Source organism: Camelus ferus, chromosome 6 (genome assembly GCF_009834535.1).
Source record: "Camelus ferus isolate YT-003-E chromosome 6, BCGSAC_Cfer_1.0, whole genome shotgun sequence".
In the NCBI taxonomy this organism is placed as follows: domain Eukaryota; kingdom Metazoa; phylum Chordata; class Mammalia; order Artiodactyla; family Camelidae; genus Camelus; species Camelus ferus.
Window position 1 is genome coordinate 38,266,268 of NC_045701.1, and position 20,612 is coordinate 38,286,879.

Here is a 20,612-nt window from a genome sequence, read left to right on the forward strand (position 1 = left end):
GGAAAGAAAAATATTTTCTTGGACTCACTTACACATTTTTAAATGGTGTCTTTTGATGGACAGATTATTTTTAATTTTGGTTCTGGCTTTTATGTTTAGGCCTGTGATTCATCTCAAATTAATTTTTGTGTATGGTGTGAGAAAGAAGTTGAGGTTCATTTTTTTTCCCGTGTGTGTGTATCCAGTTTTCTAGCACTAAATATAAGAAGATGCTTTCTTCCATTTAATGGACTAGAAGCCTTGGATGAAAGGAAAATTTGTATGTATGTATGTATTTATGTATTTATGTATGTATATATGTATAGATAGATAGGTAGATAGGTGTAGGGGTGTGTGTGTGTGTGTGTGTGTGTGTGTGTGTGTGTGTGTGTGTGTGTGTGTACGGGGTTCTGTTTTTGGATTCTGTATTCTTTTATCTGTCTTACACCAGTACTACATAGTTTTGATTGCTGTGGGATAAGGCTTCTGGATTTGTTTTCTTTTTAAAGGATTATTTTGGGAATTTTACATTGTGTGCATTTCCATAGAAATTTTTGAATCAGCCTGTCAGTTTCTTCGAAATGTTTGCCGGAATTTTGCTAGGGATTATGTGAAAGTGATAGCTCACTTTGGAGAGAACTGCCATTGTAACAAAAGGAGTCTTCTGATCCATGAACATTATATACCTTATCATTGATTTAGATCTTTTAAAATTTCTCACAGTAATACTTTATAGTGTAATAAACTTGCATATCTTTTATTAGGCTTATTTCTAGGTATCTTTGTTTTACTTTTAATTTCATTTTTAGTTGTGTATTGCCAATATTTGGAAATAACAGTTTCATTTTGTATATTGACCTTAGGGACTATATTTCTAAAATCATTTATTATAGTAGTTTTTGTAGATTCCATTGGGTTTTCTCCATGTGTAATAATGTCATCTAGGAATAAAGAAGCTTTCAATTTGTAGTATTTAGACCTTTTATTTCTTTTTCTTGACTTACTGCAAAGTGCTGAATGGCTTTTTCAGTATAATGTACAGTGGTAAGAATGGATTTCTTCATCTTATTCCTGATCTTTGTTTGCAAAGTGTTTAATATTTCACCATTAAGTAAGTACATCAAGTAAGTAACCTGTAGTTTTTTATGGATACCATCTATCAGCTGCAAATAGTTCTGTTCCTACTTTGTTGAGAATTATCATTATGAATGGGTATTAAATTTTATCTCATGCTTTTCTATGTGTATGTTGAGAAGATCATATAGTTTTTCTCCTTTATTCTGCTAATGTGATAAATTACATTGGTTTTTATAACTTAGACCTACCATGTATTCATGAGATTAAATCCCTTTGTCATGATGTTTTATCATTTTTATAGTTTGCTGAATTTATTTTTCCAGTACTTGAGGAGTTTTTAACCTATGTTTATGAGGGATATTGGTCTATAATTTTCTTCTATTATGCTACCTTTGTAGTGGTTTATAGTCAAGGTTGTCTTCAGCTTTTTGGTTTTGTATAGCATAAAATTCTTCATTTTTAAATTACTTTCCTCTTACATTTTCTCAAGGTTTATTATTATTTTCTAATTTTTAGTTGAATCTTCTTTTGAGTCATAAATGTCTATAAATATTCCTCTGAGTATTGATGTGGCTGCCTCATTTTAAATAGATGTTGTATGTTATTTGTAAACAAAGATATGAAATGTTGCAGCAGGAATACTATATACCTTAGTCACAGATAAGTTTCCAGTAATGGTTCGGTACATACTCAGGCTTCTGCTAGCTGCCCCTCTTCTGTGATTGCTATATAGTCTCTGTAGACCTGGCCTTTGACCTCCAGTTTATAGCCAAAAAGATAAATCAGGATGTTCTGATGAGATAAAATTTTATGGTCCCTATTATGGCAGGGCCAGGTCCAAGGTTTTCAACTTGACTTTGGACATTTTAAACTGGATAATCCTTTGTTGGGAGAGGAGGGGGGCTGTCCCTTGCACTGAAGGATGTTTAGGAGCATATCTGGCTTTTATCTACTAGATCCCCATAGCAGCCCTACTTTTGACAGTTGAAATTTTCTCTAGATATTGCCAATGTCCTGGGTTGAGGATGAGGTCAAAATTATACCTGGTAGAGAAACACTGCTCTAAGCCTTTATCTTTGTGTCATTTTTGTTATTTCTGTGGATCTAATAAGTTTCCATGCAAAACGGATAAATATTAACTTGCTTTTTCAATTGATAGCAAACCAGGAAGAATGTGGCAAAGGCAGATGTCAGCTGCTTCAAGCAGTAAGAAAATTATGGATTAACTCCTTTTCCTCCTACCTTGTTTTGTTTCACAAGTGGTATCTGGACCAGGGACTAAAGACATTTGAATGTATGGTTCAAATAACAGAAGAGTCCAGGGGAACAGTATCTCTTTGGTGTCTGTTGCTTAGATATCTCCCACTAATCTTTTAACTGAGAAGCAGAACTGCTTCCCTGGTTTTGAAAATCAGAGTGGATATACATTCATAATCTTGGACAGTCAGAAAGGCACATTGCTTTTTATATTTCACTCGTGTGATAAATATCTGAAGCATGCTTCACAGACTGCTATAGTGGCACATAAAACATTCTCTCAATAAAGGTACTCCTTACAATAGCTATATACTTGAGAGAAAATATATAACTCAGTCTTCCCATTGTTAGAAATTCAGTGTTTTTATTTTGTTTCCTCCCATTATAAATATTTGCGTGAAAAATATTTTCTGTGTATTGCAAAGAGTTTATATTATAAAGCCAAATTATTTCCCAAAGGTCTGGGCAGCCATTTGTGATGTGACTTTTCCCTCCAGATGTTTCTTGACTTTTTTTTTTTTTTTGCCTTTTTTCTACCGCCCTAACTATAAAAGAACTTTAAAAACTATTTACTTAACAATGAAATATGTAAGGTACACTGACCTTAATGAATTATACACACCTGCATAATTGCTACCCAGATCAAAATCTGGAACATTTTTAATATGCAGGAGGTTCCCTTTTGTTCCTTCCCACTCAGTGCTCACTCTCAGAGGTAACTAGATATGATTGATGAATATTTATTTATATATAAGTTCATGTGTATTTATTTTTCAGCATTTTTGAGGTATAATTGACAAATAGAATTATATATATTTAAATTCTACAGTGTGATGATGTGACATATGTATGCTTCGAAATACTTACCACAATCAAGTTAATTAACATTCATCACCTCACATTACCATAATTTTTTGGGTGTGTGTGGTGAGAATGCTTAAAATCTACTCTAGATAGGATTTCTTTAAATATTTATCAGTTTTGCACATCTTTAAACATAATGTAATAGAATCTTTTATGTCTTATGTTTTCCTCTCAACATAATGCTGTGAGATCCATCCATGTTTTTACTTGAATCCTGGATGTTTCTTTCTTTATTTTCAGCTGTACTGAGGTATGTTGATAAATGATATTAAAATATATTTCAAGTATACAACATGATGATTTGAAAGGATTCCCACCATTGAATTGATTGACAGATCCATCACCTCACATATTTATTTTTTTTAAACTTGTTAAATTTTTTTGGTGTTAGCATAAGTTCTACTCTCTTAGCAAATTCCAGTTAAATGTTACCAACAATAGGCACCATGTTATACATCAATACTCAGACCTTATTCATCTTATAACTGAAAGTTTGTACCTTTTTACCAGCCTCTCCCTATTTCTCCCACCTTCCAACCTCTGGCAACCACCGTTCTCCTTTGTTTATGATTTCAACTTTTTTTTTAGATTTCCCGTAAAAGTTGTACCATGCAGTATTTGTCTGTCTCTTTTTTCTACCACCCTAACCTATAAAAAGAACATTAAAAACTATTTACTTAACAATGAAATATGTAAGGTACACTGACCTTAATGTATTATACACACCTGCAAATTTATTTCATTTAGAGCATAATTCCCTCCATGTTCGTTTGTGTTGTTGCAACTGGCAAGATTTCCTTCATTTTTAAGGCTGAACAATATTCTATTGTATATATGTACCACATCTTTATTCATTCATTCATCTAAGGACACTTAGGTTGTTTCTGTACCTTGGCTTTTGTGAATAGTGCTGAAGTGAATATAGGAATACAGATATGTCTTTGAGATAGTGATTTTGTTTCCTTTAGTATGTCATCTTTGGAAGAGTGATTATTCTAGTACTTTGCCTGTTTTTTAATTGGATTATTGTGTTTTGGTTATTGAATTATGTAAGTTCCTTATATATTTTGGATATTAACCCCTCACTGGATATGTGATTTACAGATATTTTTGGTTGCCTTTTCATTTTGTCTATAGTTTCCTTTGCTAAGCAGAAGCTTTTTAGTTTGGTGTAATCCCACTTGTTTACTTTTGCTTTTGTTTCTTTTGCTTTTGGTTGCAAATCCAAAATATCATTGCTAAGACTGGTGTTGAGCTTGCCCCGTTTCCTTCTAGGAGTTTTACAGTCTCAGATCTACTTTCAATTCTTTAATCCAGTTTGAGTTGATTTTTTGTGTATGGTGTAAGACAGAGATGCGGTTTCATTCTTTTTCATGTGGCTGTCCAGTTTTCCCAATATCATATTGAAGAGATTTTCCCCATTGTGTATTCTTGGCTCCTTTGTTGAAAAGTAATAACATATGTGCTTGGTTTTATTCCTGACCTCTTTATTTTGGTCCATTGATCTATGTATCTGTTTTAATGCCAATACCATACTGTTTTTGATTTCCACAGCTTTGTAATATAGTTGGAAATCAGGAAGAATGATGCCTCTTGCTTTGTTTTTCTTTTCAAGATTGCTTTGGCTATTTGGGTCTTTTGTTCCAAACAAGTTTTAGGATTGTTTGTTCTATTTCTGTGAAAAATGCCCTTGGAATTTTGATACAGATTGCACTGATCTGTAGATTGCTTTTGGTAGTTTCGATGTTTTAACAATATTAATTCTTCTAACTCATGAACACAGAATGTCTTTCTATTTATTTGTGTCTTCTTTAGTTTCTCTTGTCAAAATTGTATAGTTTTCAGTGTATAGATCACCTCCTTGGATAAATTTATTCCTAAGTATTTTATTGTTTGTGACAGAAAACATTTTTGAGGGACTGGGAGAGAATTTTTGTGTGAGAGTCTATATAGAAAAAAAGGGTGAAGTTTTCCTGAAAATATAAACTGCTGTTTGTGTGTCACATTAGTTAACAAATGAAAGAACCCAAACTTATCAGTGCCTCTGTGCTGCTCTCCTCAGGGTGTGCAGAGCATCAGGAGTTCAAATGGCAGGAAAATTTTGTTTTCCTCCACCCATTTCAGCACTTGCCTACAGGTCTCTAGTAGTTCTCAATTCCTTGTTCCTTTTCAGCTCTGTTTTTGTGTGTTTTCATAATTTTATTTCTTCCTGATTTCTCCAAGATCTTTTAGGGTTGATAACTTTTCTTCACTGCTTTGACATTAAGAAAGGGAAAAAGATATGAGAAAGAAAAGTAAGAAGGGTCATTGTCTCAAGTTTAATAAGATTACATTCTTTAAGTGAGACTTGTGGCATCCAGGGTGCATTCTCTTCTTCAAATTGAATTTGCACATATTTTATTGATTACAGTAAGAACCCTATAAGTGTCATCAAGAAATTACTTTAAAGTATGCAATCAGATATATAGTTTACAGTCTGTGTTTGAAAATTGTAAGCTATTGTGAAAATATACTGAATAAAGTAAAAACAGAAGGTATTAATACCTTGCTAAAAGGAGATTGGGAGAGTGAATTTTTCAGTGATTGTCTAGAGTGGCCTGTGTCTTAAATAATTAGTTGGTGGATGTTTTATATGGCTCTTGTAAGCAAATGACTCTAAATATTCCTTACCCTTTAGTGTTTCAACTTTGAATTTATTATACAATATAAGATTCTAAATATTTCTGGTAGGTGAGCATCCTGTTTTGTTAATGGAAATGTCTTGTTTGCTTGGAAAGCATAACCTCACGGTGGTACTACATTGCTGTCCTCGTACTAATCAACCTAAAACAGGAGAACAGTTTTCCTCAGGATCAGATAATCCTTGAAATTCTGGATCTGCATATCTGTACTCATTTAAAGTAATTAGGGTGACATTCTAATCAACTCCTTAGAAATTGTTATACTAATTTTTATAGTTGAGGGGAGGACTTAAGCAGAGTATTTTTGAGAGGGAGTCAAAGAAATAGAGATCAGAGAGGTTAAGAAAATGAAAATATGTGCCTTGCTAATTTTTAGGCTAAGTGATAACTCTGTTTTTCACCTTATCCAAGTTAAGAATAATATATTACAAGATTGATGAAGAAATAAACTATCAAGTAGTTACTTTGGGTAAGGCTTAGCATCTGGATAAGGAAAATCAGAAAGCAGAAACATAGGGAAAATTTTACCTGGAGGAATCAATGGGAATGAAGTAGATATAAGAAAAAAATGTGATCTTTTAGATGGAGACCGTAGATTAAGGAATTTAAGGTTGAGTAAGAGTCAGTCAGCCTTATTATGTCACATACATAAATAAAAGGAACTATTATCTGTTACAGATAATTTTAATAGATATATTGTCTGAGATTGTACATTCTGTGTTTAAACAAGCAGTTTAGAAATCTTCTGACTATGCATTTTTGAATAATTGATGTTCAGAATATAATTTGTCATCTATAAAGATGTTTGATGGAACTGATTTGCATTAAAACATTCATGATGATTCTGAGTAAGAAAAATATACAGAAGCGCAAAGCACTTAATTATGTTTCCTTAAAAATAAATTTCAAGAAAAGCATTTATAAGTAAGATAAAATATAGTACTTAAAGGACAATTGTATCTCAGAATTCAAAATGTTTTATAACTGCATGGGATAATAGAATTAATTTATGTATTTCAGTGTATATATTGAAGATTAAAAAAATTTTTTTATACATAATGACTTTTAAGCTTTTTAAAATGAACTCAGACTCCTTTCCTTCAACAGTTCCCTATAGGTCCAGGATATTTCTGTCTCTAATCTAATTATTGAGATTATTTGATCTTCATCGTTAATTTTTGAATTATATTCCTGCTTATCTTGTTTTCTCACTCTGTGGTTTGTTTTTTAGCTGGCAGAACTGTGTCTTTTACATCTTCTGAGTAGTTCAGTAGAGTCCAATTAACAGGGACGTTGTTGAGGCTGGGAAATGTAACCCAGAACTATCATTTGCATATTAAAAAGGTCATTCTGTCCTGGAATCCAGTTACTATTCAATAAGCTATATTTACACATAAATATAGTTATAGGACCTAATGGAGATCAGTAACATTTAGAATCTATTATCCATAAGTACAATACATATTTGAATGATTCACTACAAAGGAGTGTTTCGTTTGTCGTTTTTATCTCACCAGTCAATCAGATACTTTGTAGATGTAAATTATCAAAGTGGAGCAATATTCTAAATTTATTATATGTAGAAATGATTTGTGACAAATCTGATACTCCTTTTCTGTATGAAAATTCCGGTAATGTATCTTTAGAAATCTTGTCATTTAGGAGGTAATGTTAATTATTTTGGTTACTATTGATGGTATGTTGAGATTAGGCTCTTCTTTTCCTTCTCTCTTAAACCTTCCATGTCTTCCTCTTACTTTGTAGGGAGAGGCAAGGAAACCCAACAGGACAATTTGAATTATTGGTACTCACATAGAAATGGGACAATGGAAAATTAGCTTCTAAAAAGTGAATTGGAGTTCCTACCTTCCCCCATGATTAATTCATTAATACTAATCAACTGTTTAATGTTTTTAAGCTCTGTTTCTCCTTTTTTCTGTACCCTGGCTATTTGTATGTCCTTTATATTTGTGGTGGTCTATTAGCTGATATGAGAGATTGATAATCAATCTGGATTAAAATAATATTTAATACTATTCTTTAAATTTTTTTGCCCAGCATATTCTTTGTTAATATGTATGGGAGGATATGGTGAGAAAATAAATTATCTAAGAAAAAAGTAGAAATTTATCTTATCTGTTTTTTTTTATTTCAGCAAAAAATATTATAGAAAAATATCATAAAACAGTATTTTATTTCTACTTCCTAAAATGTTTAATTATCTTCAGATAGCATAAAGAACAAGAAAACCAGTGATAAAGATTTGGTAAGTGTTGATTTAATTTTACCCGTATCATTACCATCAGATTTTGTTTCCTAAATCTGCTTCTCCCTTAGGGTTTTCGGTAACCAGGTTGCTCAGGCAAAAAATCTAAGACTCATTCTTGATTTCTTTCTTTCCCTTACCCTATATATACAGTCTATCAGCAGGTCCTTTAGATTTTATGCTACAAATAGATCTTAGATCTATCTACTTCTCTCACCTTCTCTGCCAACCTAGTACAATTCATCATCATTTATTTAGAATACTGCGAGAACCTCCTAAGTGGTGTCTCTGCTTTCTTGCTTTCTTATATATCACTCTGTTCTCCAAATGATATTCAAAATGATCTTTAAAAACTTCCTTGCTTAAAACCATCCATATGCTAGATAACCATCTTATTATTTGGAGAACTTGACAGTAAAAAAAAAAAAAAAAGCATTTATTTTATTTTTCTTATACTGTTAAATATATAGTTGCTGGACGAAATTTTTCTCCACAGAAATATTTCAGCTGATAAATAAAGAAGGAATAATAGAATTGTAGTAGGAACATTTTACAACCCCTAATGAAGTTTTGTTACAGATGTAAGTCAGTAATTATCACTGATTTCTTATATATGTGAGTGTAGTGTGTGTGTGTGTGTGTGTGTGTGTGTGTGTGTGTAAATAGAGAAAGAGAAAGAGAGAGAGAGAGAACGAACTACATATTACCTACCTCCTTACTGGAGTATATAACAAACTATGGAGGAGTATTGCTAGAAACTTCAGCTTGAATCTGATTAAATCTCCAGGTCTCACTACCAATTTATAGGAAATACAGGAGACAGAGAAACGTGTTAAGTGACACTGTGAGGATGGAGTCAGGAAATCCAGATTGTGGAAAATCTTGTAAGCCAAATAAGTCAATTTTTTCAACAAATAAATTACAAGGAAAAAAAGTGAAGGAACAGTGATCTATAGATTTAAAAGATCAAATAACTGATTAATTGCAATATCTGGAAATTATTTAGATTCTGATTTCAACCAATAAGCTTTTTAAAGAAGTAATACACAGGGAAATTTGAACACTGGCTAGATGGTTGATGACTTTAATAAATTATTACTGAAAATAATAGTGTAATGATAATAGTGATAGTGGTTGTATTTGCAGAGATTCTTATCTTTTAGAGATAAATATGAAATGTGTATAGATGCAGTGATATGATGTCTGAGGAGTAGATGGGAAATGAATAAAGGTACAGATTAAGTAAGACCAACCATGAATTAATAATTGTTGAAACTGAGTGATAAATATACCAGAATTCATTTTGCTGTTTTCTCCTTTTTCACATATATTTAAACTTCCTGTAATTATATTTAAAACAAAACAAAAAGCTCTCGTGCTTAGACTATAATCCAAACTATTTTAGCAGGTTCTAACCAATCTGACCTCTACTTAACCTCACCTCTACCATGGTCACCCTTGCTCAGAGTACACTTATTTCTTCCTTTTCCTCCAACACCCCAAGTTTATTCCCATCTTAGAGCCCTTGAACTTGCTATTCTCTCTGTCTGGAACCCTCTTTCCCTGGATCTTCAGTGTCTGTCCCCTCTTGACAGGTCTGATTTTAGTTTCATTTTTTTGTTTTTCAAGCCTCATTTTTAATGTCATCCTAAAAGATTGGCTGTGACAATAATCTCATCTTGTTTTAGTTTCATCAGAACACTTACCATGATTTGACATTTTCTGTTATATTTATTTATTTATTGACAGAGTGTAAACTACATGGTGGTGGCGGTAAGAACTAGACTTCTTGTTCACTTTTAAATTTCCAGCACTTCAGACAAATAGCCGGCAAATATGGTTGGTACTAAATAAATGTTTTTGAGTGAATCAATTAAATGTAAAGCTATTGAATTCTAAGACCATTATTAATCTTTTACATTTGGAATATCAACAGTATATGCTATTGTTGCCTAATGAAAGTATTTAATATTCAGTTGGCATTTTGACTATTAATGTTTTCAAAGGCTCATGTGTGAGAGAATTAGCTCTGTAGCAAAGCTTCAGAAGGATTTTTAAAAATTTACAAAATGTCAAATTTTCTCTTAGCATTTACTTATAAAACTATTTGTATTTTGGGTAATTAATGTCACATCTTGTCTAAAAGCTGTTTTTCATATCTAGATAAGTAGAGGTTAAGTTTTGTGATATATATTTATGTGTTTTATAAGAATTTGGCGAACGTTTTCTTGGCTCACGTGAATGATAGTGAAATACTTACATCTTTCATCAAGATGGAACTAAGAAATTGTTTATAGATAAATGCATAGAGGAGATGAGGCTGTAAAATTATGAGACTTCTCTTTAAAAAAAACACAGGAAATAGTATATTTTTTATAAACAAATACAGATATCTGTCTGCCTATCTATCTATATATCTCCAAGTAAGTGGTGTCATTCAAAATAACTGCTTAGGGAAGTTGTTCATAATGGTTATTAAATAAAATGATGTGTTTCACTGCTAAAATGATTTTCATAGTAATATTTATTAGTAGAGATGCATGTGTGATGTAAAGACTGGTGGATTCCCTCCTCCTTGTGTCCTCGGGAAATTTTCCCTCCACAGCACAGTTTGGACTCCACAGTTGGGCTCACTTTGCTCTGGCCAGTTCCTTGCACCATCCTTCACATGTGGCACATCGGAGTCTTAGATCTTGGCCTCTCCCCCACTATCTGCTCCCTTCTTTACTATCTCCTATTAAGTGCTGCAGATTGGAAACTTCTTCAGGTTTGACTGTTTACGAAGATGTATTTTACTCTGAGTGGGTTTGTTTGTTTGCTCGCTCATTTTCCCAATTATTTCTCTATTCAGTACAGGCTTATTGCAGCTTGTCATGTGGGAAACACAAGCTTTGAGATTATAGGGAATAATACAGAGATGAACTGAGCATAATCTACTTATTCGAGGGATGTTGCCTTTGATAGTTTCATTTTTGGAGTTTCTATTTTGGAATTGCCTTTAGAATGAGTTTTTAAGTTACTGCCTATGTACCCGCACATTTATAGTCCTATCTTAATTTAAGAGAAGCCAGGGGAGACAAGCCTATCCTCAATCTCCCAGGGAAAGAAGGGGTGAGAGGACACAGAATATCACTAGGCTCTGGATAAACCAATGCTAGGGCCACACAGGGCCTAGTTCTTTACCAGGGGAAGTGCTGATTTCCCTTGTTATGGTCCTGGCCTTGCCCCCAAGCTTGCCTCCATTTTTTAGAAGTCACGCAGTTTCCAGAGTGGCCCCTTCCTTTAGTTCCCTAGTATTTTCACTTAGGGGAGAGGGCTGCTTACCCTGCTGTGGTGTCAGGGTCCTGGGGGAGTTGTCCTCCTATAGGGTGGTGAGTGGAGATCTCCCTGGTACTCTGCTGTTTGATTTCTATCTCTTGTGCTTAGAACCTGAAGATCAGGGAGGCTCAAGGTCTCTCAAGGGCTTGCCTGAGCCCTGGCTGGCCATAGCGGTTTCTGTGTGCTGTTCTGTTTCCTCCTTGGAAAACACCTTGGAAGGAAGCTCAGTCTGGCTCCAGGGTGCTGTCTGGTCCTCAGGGGATAACTGGTGCCCGAGGGCAATTCCAATTCAGATGAAGGTGCCTCTGGGGAGGATTCAGTTTGGGGGCTTTAGTCTCAAATACTTCACTGAGCTGTTTCACCAGTGAGTTTGGTGGGGGGTCTGGTCTCTGCTGCTGGAGCATAGGTATCCATGCAGTACCAGAGATGGAAGAGGAGGGATCTGAGTCTGGGCCTGATTAGGACACTTCCACTGCTCCTCTGTGGGAAAGTTGGGCTGTGGGGTTTGCACCTGGACAGGATTGCACAGGATGCCTGCACTGAATGATTGGGGATCTGCCAGTCGAGCCAAATGCTTGCTGTGCAGTGGAGGCCATGTGGAATGACTGGGTTGCTCTTGGCCGAGCCCATCTCAACCAGGAGGAATAGGGTGGGTTAGGGCCCAGCCCATCCTGGGCTGGAAGGATGCTGGGCCCCAATTCCACCTTTGGGTGCATAGCAACTTCTCCAGTTTGTTGATAGATGATAATTTTTTTTAGCCATTCTCCCTTTAAAGGACACTGAGGTCACTCTCTTGCCTTCTGAGACAGCCCACACTCTGTGGAGTGTGCGTTTCTCTGAATAAATCTATTATCACTCAACTGTGGCTTGCTCTTGAATTCTGCGCAAAGCCAGGAACCCTCACTTGATGGAACGCATCCCACGGACTTGCCTGGGACCTGGGACATGGCCTCTTGTGCCCCATTTTTCCTACAACATCTCCTCTGGCAACCACTCAAGAGACCAAAAATGGCCCTCGGAGGCATAATCTCAATCTCTCTGATTGGGCTATGGCTCCCCTCTTTGGAGAGTGGTTGGGACTCTTGTCCTACATCGTGCAGATTCCAGTATCCCCTTAGGGATCTGGCAGAGACGAGTTCTCTAGCCGTGAAGGAGCCTATCGAGCCCAAGTCTTTTCTTTCTCGATTTTTCTCATTCTCCTCTATTGCTCTATCTCTCGGGAGTTGAGAAGACCCAAGGAGGTGACAACCTAGACATCCAAATTAAGACCACGTGGTAAGTAATTGGACAGTTATTGCTGTACTTGGATGCTGTTACAGAAGTGCTTCATCTTCAAGAAGATTCATGAGGCTATGAATCAAGATGATTGCTGTACAAGGATTCTAGCCTGTACCGCTCTCTGACTTGAAACAAGAAGCAGTCCTGCCCCTGGGACCCCTAGATCAGACATCCAAAGATTTTTACTCCCTAATAGACAGGGTCAATGCCCCTACTCAGCCCTGAAGCAGTTACGGAAGACAGAGCATCACTTCTCTGCTTCTCATAAGATTATGGGAGTAAAATCTGTGAGGGGGTAATGAGACAGGAGGGAAGGCGACGGGGCACAACCGTTAAAAGAATGACACAGCAGTTGAGGATGGGACATACACTGGTTAAAACCCAACTAGGCCCAGTTTTTGTCTTTCTCTATATGGCTTATTTCACTTAGCTTAATGTGCTTAAGGTCCATCCATGTTGTCACAAATAGTAGGATTTCCTTTTTTCTCATGGCTGAATAATAGCTCATCTTCACAAAACTGAAAATGTTACGTTCTGAGCTTTCATCAGGAGTCTGTGTAAGAAATGTCTATGCTTTGACTTCTTTTGGAGGATGATGGAAGAGGAATGGGACAGTGGGAATGGGGCAAACTGTTATTGAAAGGCAGTACATGATATGGAAAGAATGTGGACTGTGGTGCCAGAAGATGAGTAGCTTTGGTGGTGGGAGGATGTAGAAGGTCTCTTTTGATTGTCTCTCTGTTTTTCAACAAAGCGACACACTTATTGGGTATGTACCTGGCACTGTGCTTGGCCTGAAGATACAAAAGTGAATAAGACTTGTCCTCTGTTCTTCAAAGAGGGATTTACTACTTAGCAGGAGGACAGCAGTATGGGTCTATTGTTAGTACACATTTCTTCCAGTTTTTTGAGTTTGTGTCCAAGTTTTAGCCTTAAGTTTTCTCATTGTAGGTCTTTTCCACCAATTTCTATTTTTTCACATGTCATTGATTGGGGAATTCAGGCGGGGGCAGATATCAATGGACTGATTCAGGCCATAAAATTCACCTACATTTTATGTTGTGAATCTGCATATATCTCTTAACTCTGACTTATTGTCCTATATATTAATATATCCAAATTACTGAGCGTATACCTGCTTCAAGGAATTGTTTTCTTACATCCAATTAGTCTTGCTTTCTGATGCCAAAATAGCTTGGTCAGAACTTCAGCCTTTAATTTTATTTGTTCATTCATCCATCACTGTTGTGCTGTTTTAAATGCAAGAATCAAACATTACACTATATGCCTCTTTTTGATGTAATCTTGCAAATGTGTGTATTCATCATATCAAATAAAATTATTTATTCAACTGGAAGAGAAAAAGGATTCTCATGTTAAATGTGACTTAAAAATTCATAATCTTATTAACATTAACCTAGTTGGTAACAAAGATTTTTAAACTGACAGCCTTGATATTTGAAATAAAAATGACTTATCTAGACATTGGTACTGAAACTAAGAGAAAATGTATTCCAAAATAGCATATATTTATCATTATCATCTTATTTGAGAAACTATAATTAGTTTCTATATAGGACATAGGTGTGTATTGAGTCTTAACTATGATCCAATTATTTTTCTTCTATTTCATGGCACACATTGGCCTACTCTGGCCTACTTTGTTATGTATTGCCACTGAAGGTAGAGCTAGATCAGGGAATATTGGTACAAGTTCTGTTGATTTGTAAGTTTTGACCTAATTTTTGTTTGAGAAAGATATGAATATACTTACCTGAGTAATATTAGTTTTTCAGTTTTATAGACAGCAAACTGAAGTTTAGAAAGACGACTTTCATCAAGATTACAAGTGATACACTAATTGGTTTGTTTATTGTCTTCCTATCTCCGTTTCATGAGGATGGGAACTTCAGATGTCTTCTTCGTTGCTGTATTCAGTGTCTAGAATAGTGCTTGGCATGTGTAAATGTTGGTATTAACTTCTGAGTTAGGGTTAAACTCCATAATGATTATCCTGTGTACCCACTTATTTATACTCAGACTTCAGGCATGCATATTAATGTGTGATCTGCAATATTAAGATAAATATGAAAACACCAGATACCTGTTTAGGAAAGAACTTCTAGATACAGTACCACATTTACTTGCTCATCAGGGTGCAAGATTATTGTGAACACGCCCAGATATAATGACCTGTGTGCTTAAATGAGAATGAACAGCTGCTCATTTAATGGTCTTTTAATGAGATATGTAAAATTTCATCTGTTTTCCTGTTTCTTTGCAATTGAGTGATCTCAGGTTTCTTAGAAGTCTTTTGGGTATATCTGAAATAATTGTGTAGTTTAGGAAGTTGGAAAATGCTGAAGTTGATGAGATGAGAATTAGGCTGTTTTATGTATTATTTTGGCCTCTCTCCTCAGAACTATTTCCCACTTATACATCTGTATCATCTCATCTCTATTCTTATTTGTATGTTCCTTAATCTTTCTCAAAATCTCTTGTTACAAGTAGTTACAGCTAAAAGCTGCTGTTTTACTTAATTTTCACTAGAAAGTCACTTATAACATTTTATTATGATTTCTTCAGCTTTGTAGGTGGCAGGTCTACTTAATAGGAGCAAGATATGGTTCACTAAAATGTAGAAATTTAATTGATATAGTCAAACAACAACAGATATGACTTCTGCTCACTTCCTAGCCCTTATTTTTAGTCATTTAGATTTCAAAAAAAGTTTCCCTTTAATTTGCAGAAAGCCGTTTAACTCAGCTTATGATATCTAGACGTATGGAAAAGATATTTTTAAATTACTTGTTCAGATCATTTGGAATGTGGTGACCTCAGAAATGGACAAATATTTTCTTAGCACTTGGTTAGAAGAATACACATGTTATGCTCTTTGAGAGAAATTTTAATTTTGACTTGCATGACATGACATGCTTCTCTTTAAAGTAACTTATTTCAGTATAATGCCACTGTTTATTTACCACTTTTTAAGAAAACTCCCTGATCTTATTTCCTCTTCAGAAAAAAACCTCTGTAAAGCAAAAGATTATTTTTATTGTCCCTATTATGCAGAGTAAGTTTTGGGCAAATCACTTGCTGAGTTTCAGTTTCTTTATCTGTAAAATAAGGACATTGGGCAAGATACTCTCTAGAGCCTCTTCTAGCTCTAAAATTCTGTTTATACCATTGTAAAGTGAGGAAACAGAGGCACAGAAAAGTTAAGTAGTTTGAGTAAATTTAAACAATGAATTAATAATAAAACTTCAGTATCTGACTCTCTGATTAACCTGTTTATTGACACTTTTCACACAACCCTTATGCCTATTACTGAAACTTTGCTGATTTCTTTCCTTATTGAAAATACATCACTTTACAAAAATTATGCTACAGTTAAAATCCTTTTTTTTAAAAGCTCAAATATATTTCTATAGTCTCAAGTTAAATCCTTGTAGTTTAGTAGATATCTATTCATATTTTTAAAAGGAGGTCTTATAAATAGCAGTTCCCATAGCAACGAAGACAAATCACAAAACAAAGCATATCTTAAGTTATGTAGAATGAGTAATAAAATAAGTCAAAAGTAAACCAATATCATATGTAGCAAAAGAAAAAATAGAAAAGTGTCTTAAGTCACAATTTTCTTCCATTCTTTTATTGATCCAAAATTTGTATTTGAGTGTGTGATAAGCATTGGAATGATTTGAGCTTACTTTTTTTGGATGAGTACATCCCAGTCATGACTGTTTATAGAAGTTTTGTATTAGTTGGAAAATTGAGTTAGACTTCTAGACCTTTAAAGATTTGTGATTAAATCCCCTCACTACTCCTCACCTTAGTGGCAGTCTCCTCAGCAACTTTTCAGGAATGCATCTATTTTGTAAATTATGACATTTTATGTAGGTATAACACATTAATTCCTCAATGAGCTAGAATGAGATATTTTAGGATGGCTGTCAGAGTAGATTGTAGTTTAATACAAATTTAGATTTGAGTTCTTGGTAAAATTCAGCTAAAGTTTTCATAAGAAATACGATCATTCCATAAAATAAATTTGTTAAGTATACCAAGTAGCTTTTAGCTTTCTTATTTTTATATATAAAGCGCTCCCTTTAAACAAACAAAAAAAGCTTGTTTTGTCATTTTGGTGCTTTTGGATAAGAATACTTTTTATTTGCTTTTTCTGTAAGCAAATTTCTTGCAAATATTTTCAACTCAAACAAACAGGTCATCATCACATTTTCATTTTTAAAGTACTTGGAAGGAACCTTAGTGATCATCTAATCTGAAACATTTTATTTTAACAGATGAGAAAACTGCGGGCCAGAAAGGTTAATTGGCCGACCATGGTAATATAGCTAATTAGTGACAAAAATGATTGAAATTTAGATATGCCAGTTTTTCACACTAGAGCTCTTCTGTTTAATGACTACATAGCTGGGTTCTTATTTTTGCCAGCTGGTCAGCTGGTCTTGATTTTTACCAAACTCCTCCTTTCCAGTGCTGTTTTTTTAATCATAGTAATTAATGTCTGAATCAGAATCAGAATTTGAAACCCAAAAGCTGCATTATAACAGCTCATACTTAAAATATGACTGCATATGGAGCTACAGTTTCTCACAGTTGGCCTTCTATTTGATATGAGTTAGATCTTTAAATTTTTAGAATAAAACCCAATGAGCCAGTTTCAAAAAATGCCGTGTTCAAAACCTTAGGTATTAAAATCTTTATTTTCTGTCTTAGTCTATTTATAGGTTATTTACTTTGATTCAAACAATTATTCCACATATTTTTTTTTGTGCATAGACAGTTGGTAGAATGATGGTTATTGAAAACAAAACCAGGGTTCAGTGGTAGATTATTGAAAGCTAAAATGTTCTTTAGCAGCACAACGTCAACATCTCCATGGTTACAATACCCTGTAATATATAAAAGACTCTTAAAGAATCATGTAAGGAAAGAATACTGTGACATACCATAAAAAATACTCAGAAATAAAAGAAACATCATTGTTATTAATCAGAAAAGGGAAAAATAAAGGAAACAAATGATTCTTCTATTTCTTACTTACATTATCTAAGTAAGTAATTTTCTGTGGGTCTGTAGTGTCTGCTTTATATATCTATTTTATCATACTCTGAAAAAGTAATATAGTAAAGCTCATCTGTTCTTGGGATAATGAGGTTGTGCTAGCAGAACTCTTGAGGGGCTTGGAGAATAGTGATGTTGCACCCAGTACTCTGAGAGACTGAGAACGTGACTTGAGTCATGCAGACTAGGATTTATATTCCATCACTCACCATCAGCCTGACCTTGGGCAACTGTCTTAATTTCTCTAATCTTCAATATTCTTACCTCTGTAAAATAGAGATTATAATGCTCATTCTACAGTGTTACATAATCATGTATATAACAAATTATTTAGTGCCTACCTTGTAATAGGCTCTCAATAACTATTCTTTTCCTTTTGCTTTCCTTTACCTGTTATCCTCCACCTCTTCCTTGTTCACTAGCCCAGTTCCACCTGTGGACCCTAAGGCTCAAATGTATACCCCAGATGGTGGGTAGCTAGACCTAAAGAAATAAGCTCAACTGGGGCAGTTATTCAGATCATCCCTAGCATGCAGTGCTACATTGGGTGGACTGGTCTCCTGGAGCAGTAGTGTCTCTCACTGTTCTGTTAAGTCTTTAGGAGTCATCAAAACCACTGGACAGTGGCTATGGATTCTCTCAGTGGGGTCCATGCAGCTTCTATGGAGCCATCACCCTGCTCCTTCAGGACCTTGAATCCTCCCAAATACAGTATTTTTTCTAAGGATTTAGAAATAAAGAGTATTATAGTTTTCCTAACTAAAAAGAGTACTGCATACCTAAATATATTTTATAAACTGTCCCAGATAAGGTTAATAAAGTGACTTGTTACTCCTACTTAAAAAAAATTCTGAAGCTTCAGCCTTTAGGTATATAGGGATAGTTTTTTTGTTTTTAATTTATTTTAGCACTTTAAAGAAAAAATCTTGATTCTTGGGCAGGTTTGTAATATTTTAGGCCTTTTTAGTAGCAGTCCTGTCCTTCACTAACATCTCCTTCCTAGGTGATGAACACTTGTACATAAAAGCAATTGACCTAAAGCAGGACTCTGGAGAACTTGGAAGGATGTTCCCATAATTAACTGAAACTTTTGTGATAATGTCATTCTTTTTATATCATGAGGTTTTACTGTTTCAGTTGTGCTATGGATTTACATGGGCATCTGTGGGCTGGCCTGGGAATTGGATAATTTTTAAATACTATTTTCAGAAAGTAGGTACAGAGTTACCAGAGATTCAACTTTTAGGTAAGAAGTGCCCTGTGAATTGATTCTGTCTCCAGGTTGTCAGAGCCAACATAGATCTCTGCTAGAACAATTAAGGAAATGGGAGGTGATGATAAAGGGAAAGATAAAGTTTGTCTTCTTTCTCAAAACATTACTGCTACCACTTGAGTTGGTAGTGCCTTTCAAGGGATTTATTCAAATAGTTTTCCACCCCTCCACCCCTAACCACTTCTCCCATAGAAGGGAATATATTTCAAAATGGATTAGAGAACTTTATCATCTGGGAAAGAAAAAAATATTAAGGAAGAACTTTTATATCATTGTTGTAACTTGAATAATGTGTTTTCATCTTAAAACTGTGTCAGCTCTTATCAAAACAATCTTAAGAATGAGTTTATTATTATTTTGTTGTGTCATTTATTTCCAGTAGGCAATCAACTCAAGTAGAAATCTTTTTGTTACTCAGATTTCTATTATGGTATTTATATTTAAATAATTTTACTTTTGAAGCAATTTTCTTCTTGCAACCAAAATAAAGTGTTGCATGATTTTATGAATAAGCCCTGGGCAGAGCAAAAACTATGGTTCATATTTAATTCTATTTTGTATTCTATTTTAGATGTATGTTTTATATAAAAGGTACCTCACATGGCAAAAATTTTAATTTTAGTAGTATAATAAAATTGTAAGGAGCAGCTTGACTCAGAATCACTCAGTGGATGTTGACTGAATACTAGTTAGTGTTCATTATGGAGGGGATTGGTTGTGGAAAGGGAGTGCAGAGATGCATGAAGAATGGGCTCTTCTGTCAGGGAGCTTTTACTGAGGTTGGGGAGATAGTTTTGTGTAAAAATGATTACCCTAGAATTCTTAGAGCTTGAGGGCCCATCGAACCTTGGAAGTTAGTTGAATCAAAAATCCTAGGAGCTTGGTAATTTGCCTGACAAATTTGTCCATAGGTCAGAGACAAGTTTAGCTGTATCTCCTTTGCTAGTAGTGGCGTGGTTTCATGTCTGGGATTCTGAGCAAAGCCCAAGTACCGTTCTGTTTGCTGTTAGAGTTGAACCATGCCTAACTGTGGGTGGAGAACCAGAATGTGGGGGAGAAGAAACAGAGCTTAGGTATAGGATAGAAGTAGCAACAGATACATGGCCAGAGTTAGACACAAGGACACTACCTTGGGATCTACTAATTATGAGTCAAGTAGTCATAAGAATCAAAACCAACTTTTCAGTCAGTAATTAAGAGCAGACAGGAAGGAAAGAGGCAATGCCTGGCCCAGCCCAACTTCTTTTAAGAATTTGCCCTGTCACTGGTGGAGTATTCTAAGCGTTATCTGAATGGGCTTTCAAGACACAGCCCACTTTTAAATTATTAAATCTAGATTTTGTGCCCTTTCTCCTGCTTCATGATTTCTCTACTCGTTCTTTGATCACACTTTTTTCTTGCCTTTAGGAGTTTAATTCTTCTTGGCCACTACTTGGGCTCTAGCAAGTTATATTCACTGCCTCTCTTTCTTGGCAGTGAATTTTCTCCTTGATTCTACAGGGCCCAGGGCCCCCTCCTGCTGATGTGT

General features: G+C 34.8%; 1 protein-coding gene and 1 pseudogene across 1 annotated transcript in view; one reads left to right on the forward strand and one right to left on the reverse strand.

The window, feature by feature from the left end:
- The window catches only part of NUBPL (nucleotide binding protein like), a 176,800-nt gene that overhangs the window by 103,984 nt on the left and 52,204 nt on the right, over nt 1-20,612 (forward strand). The window lies entirely within an intron of this gene.
- Nucleotides 10,987-12,246, reverse strand: LOC116664217 (annotated as a pseudogene).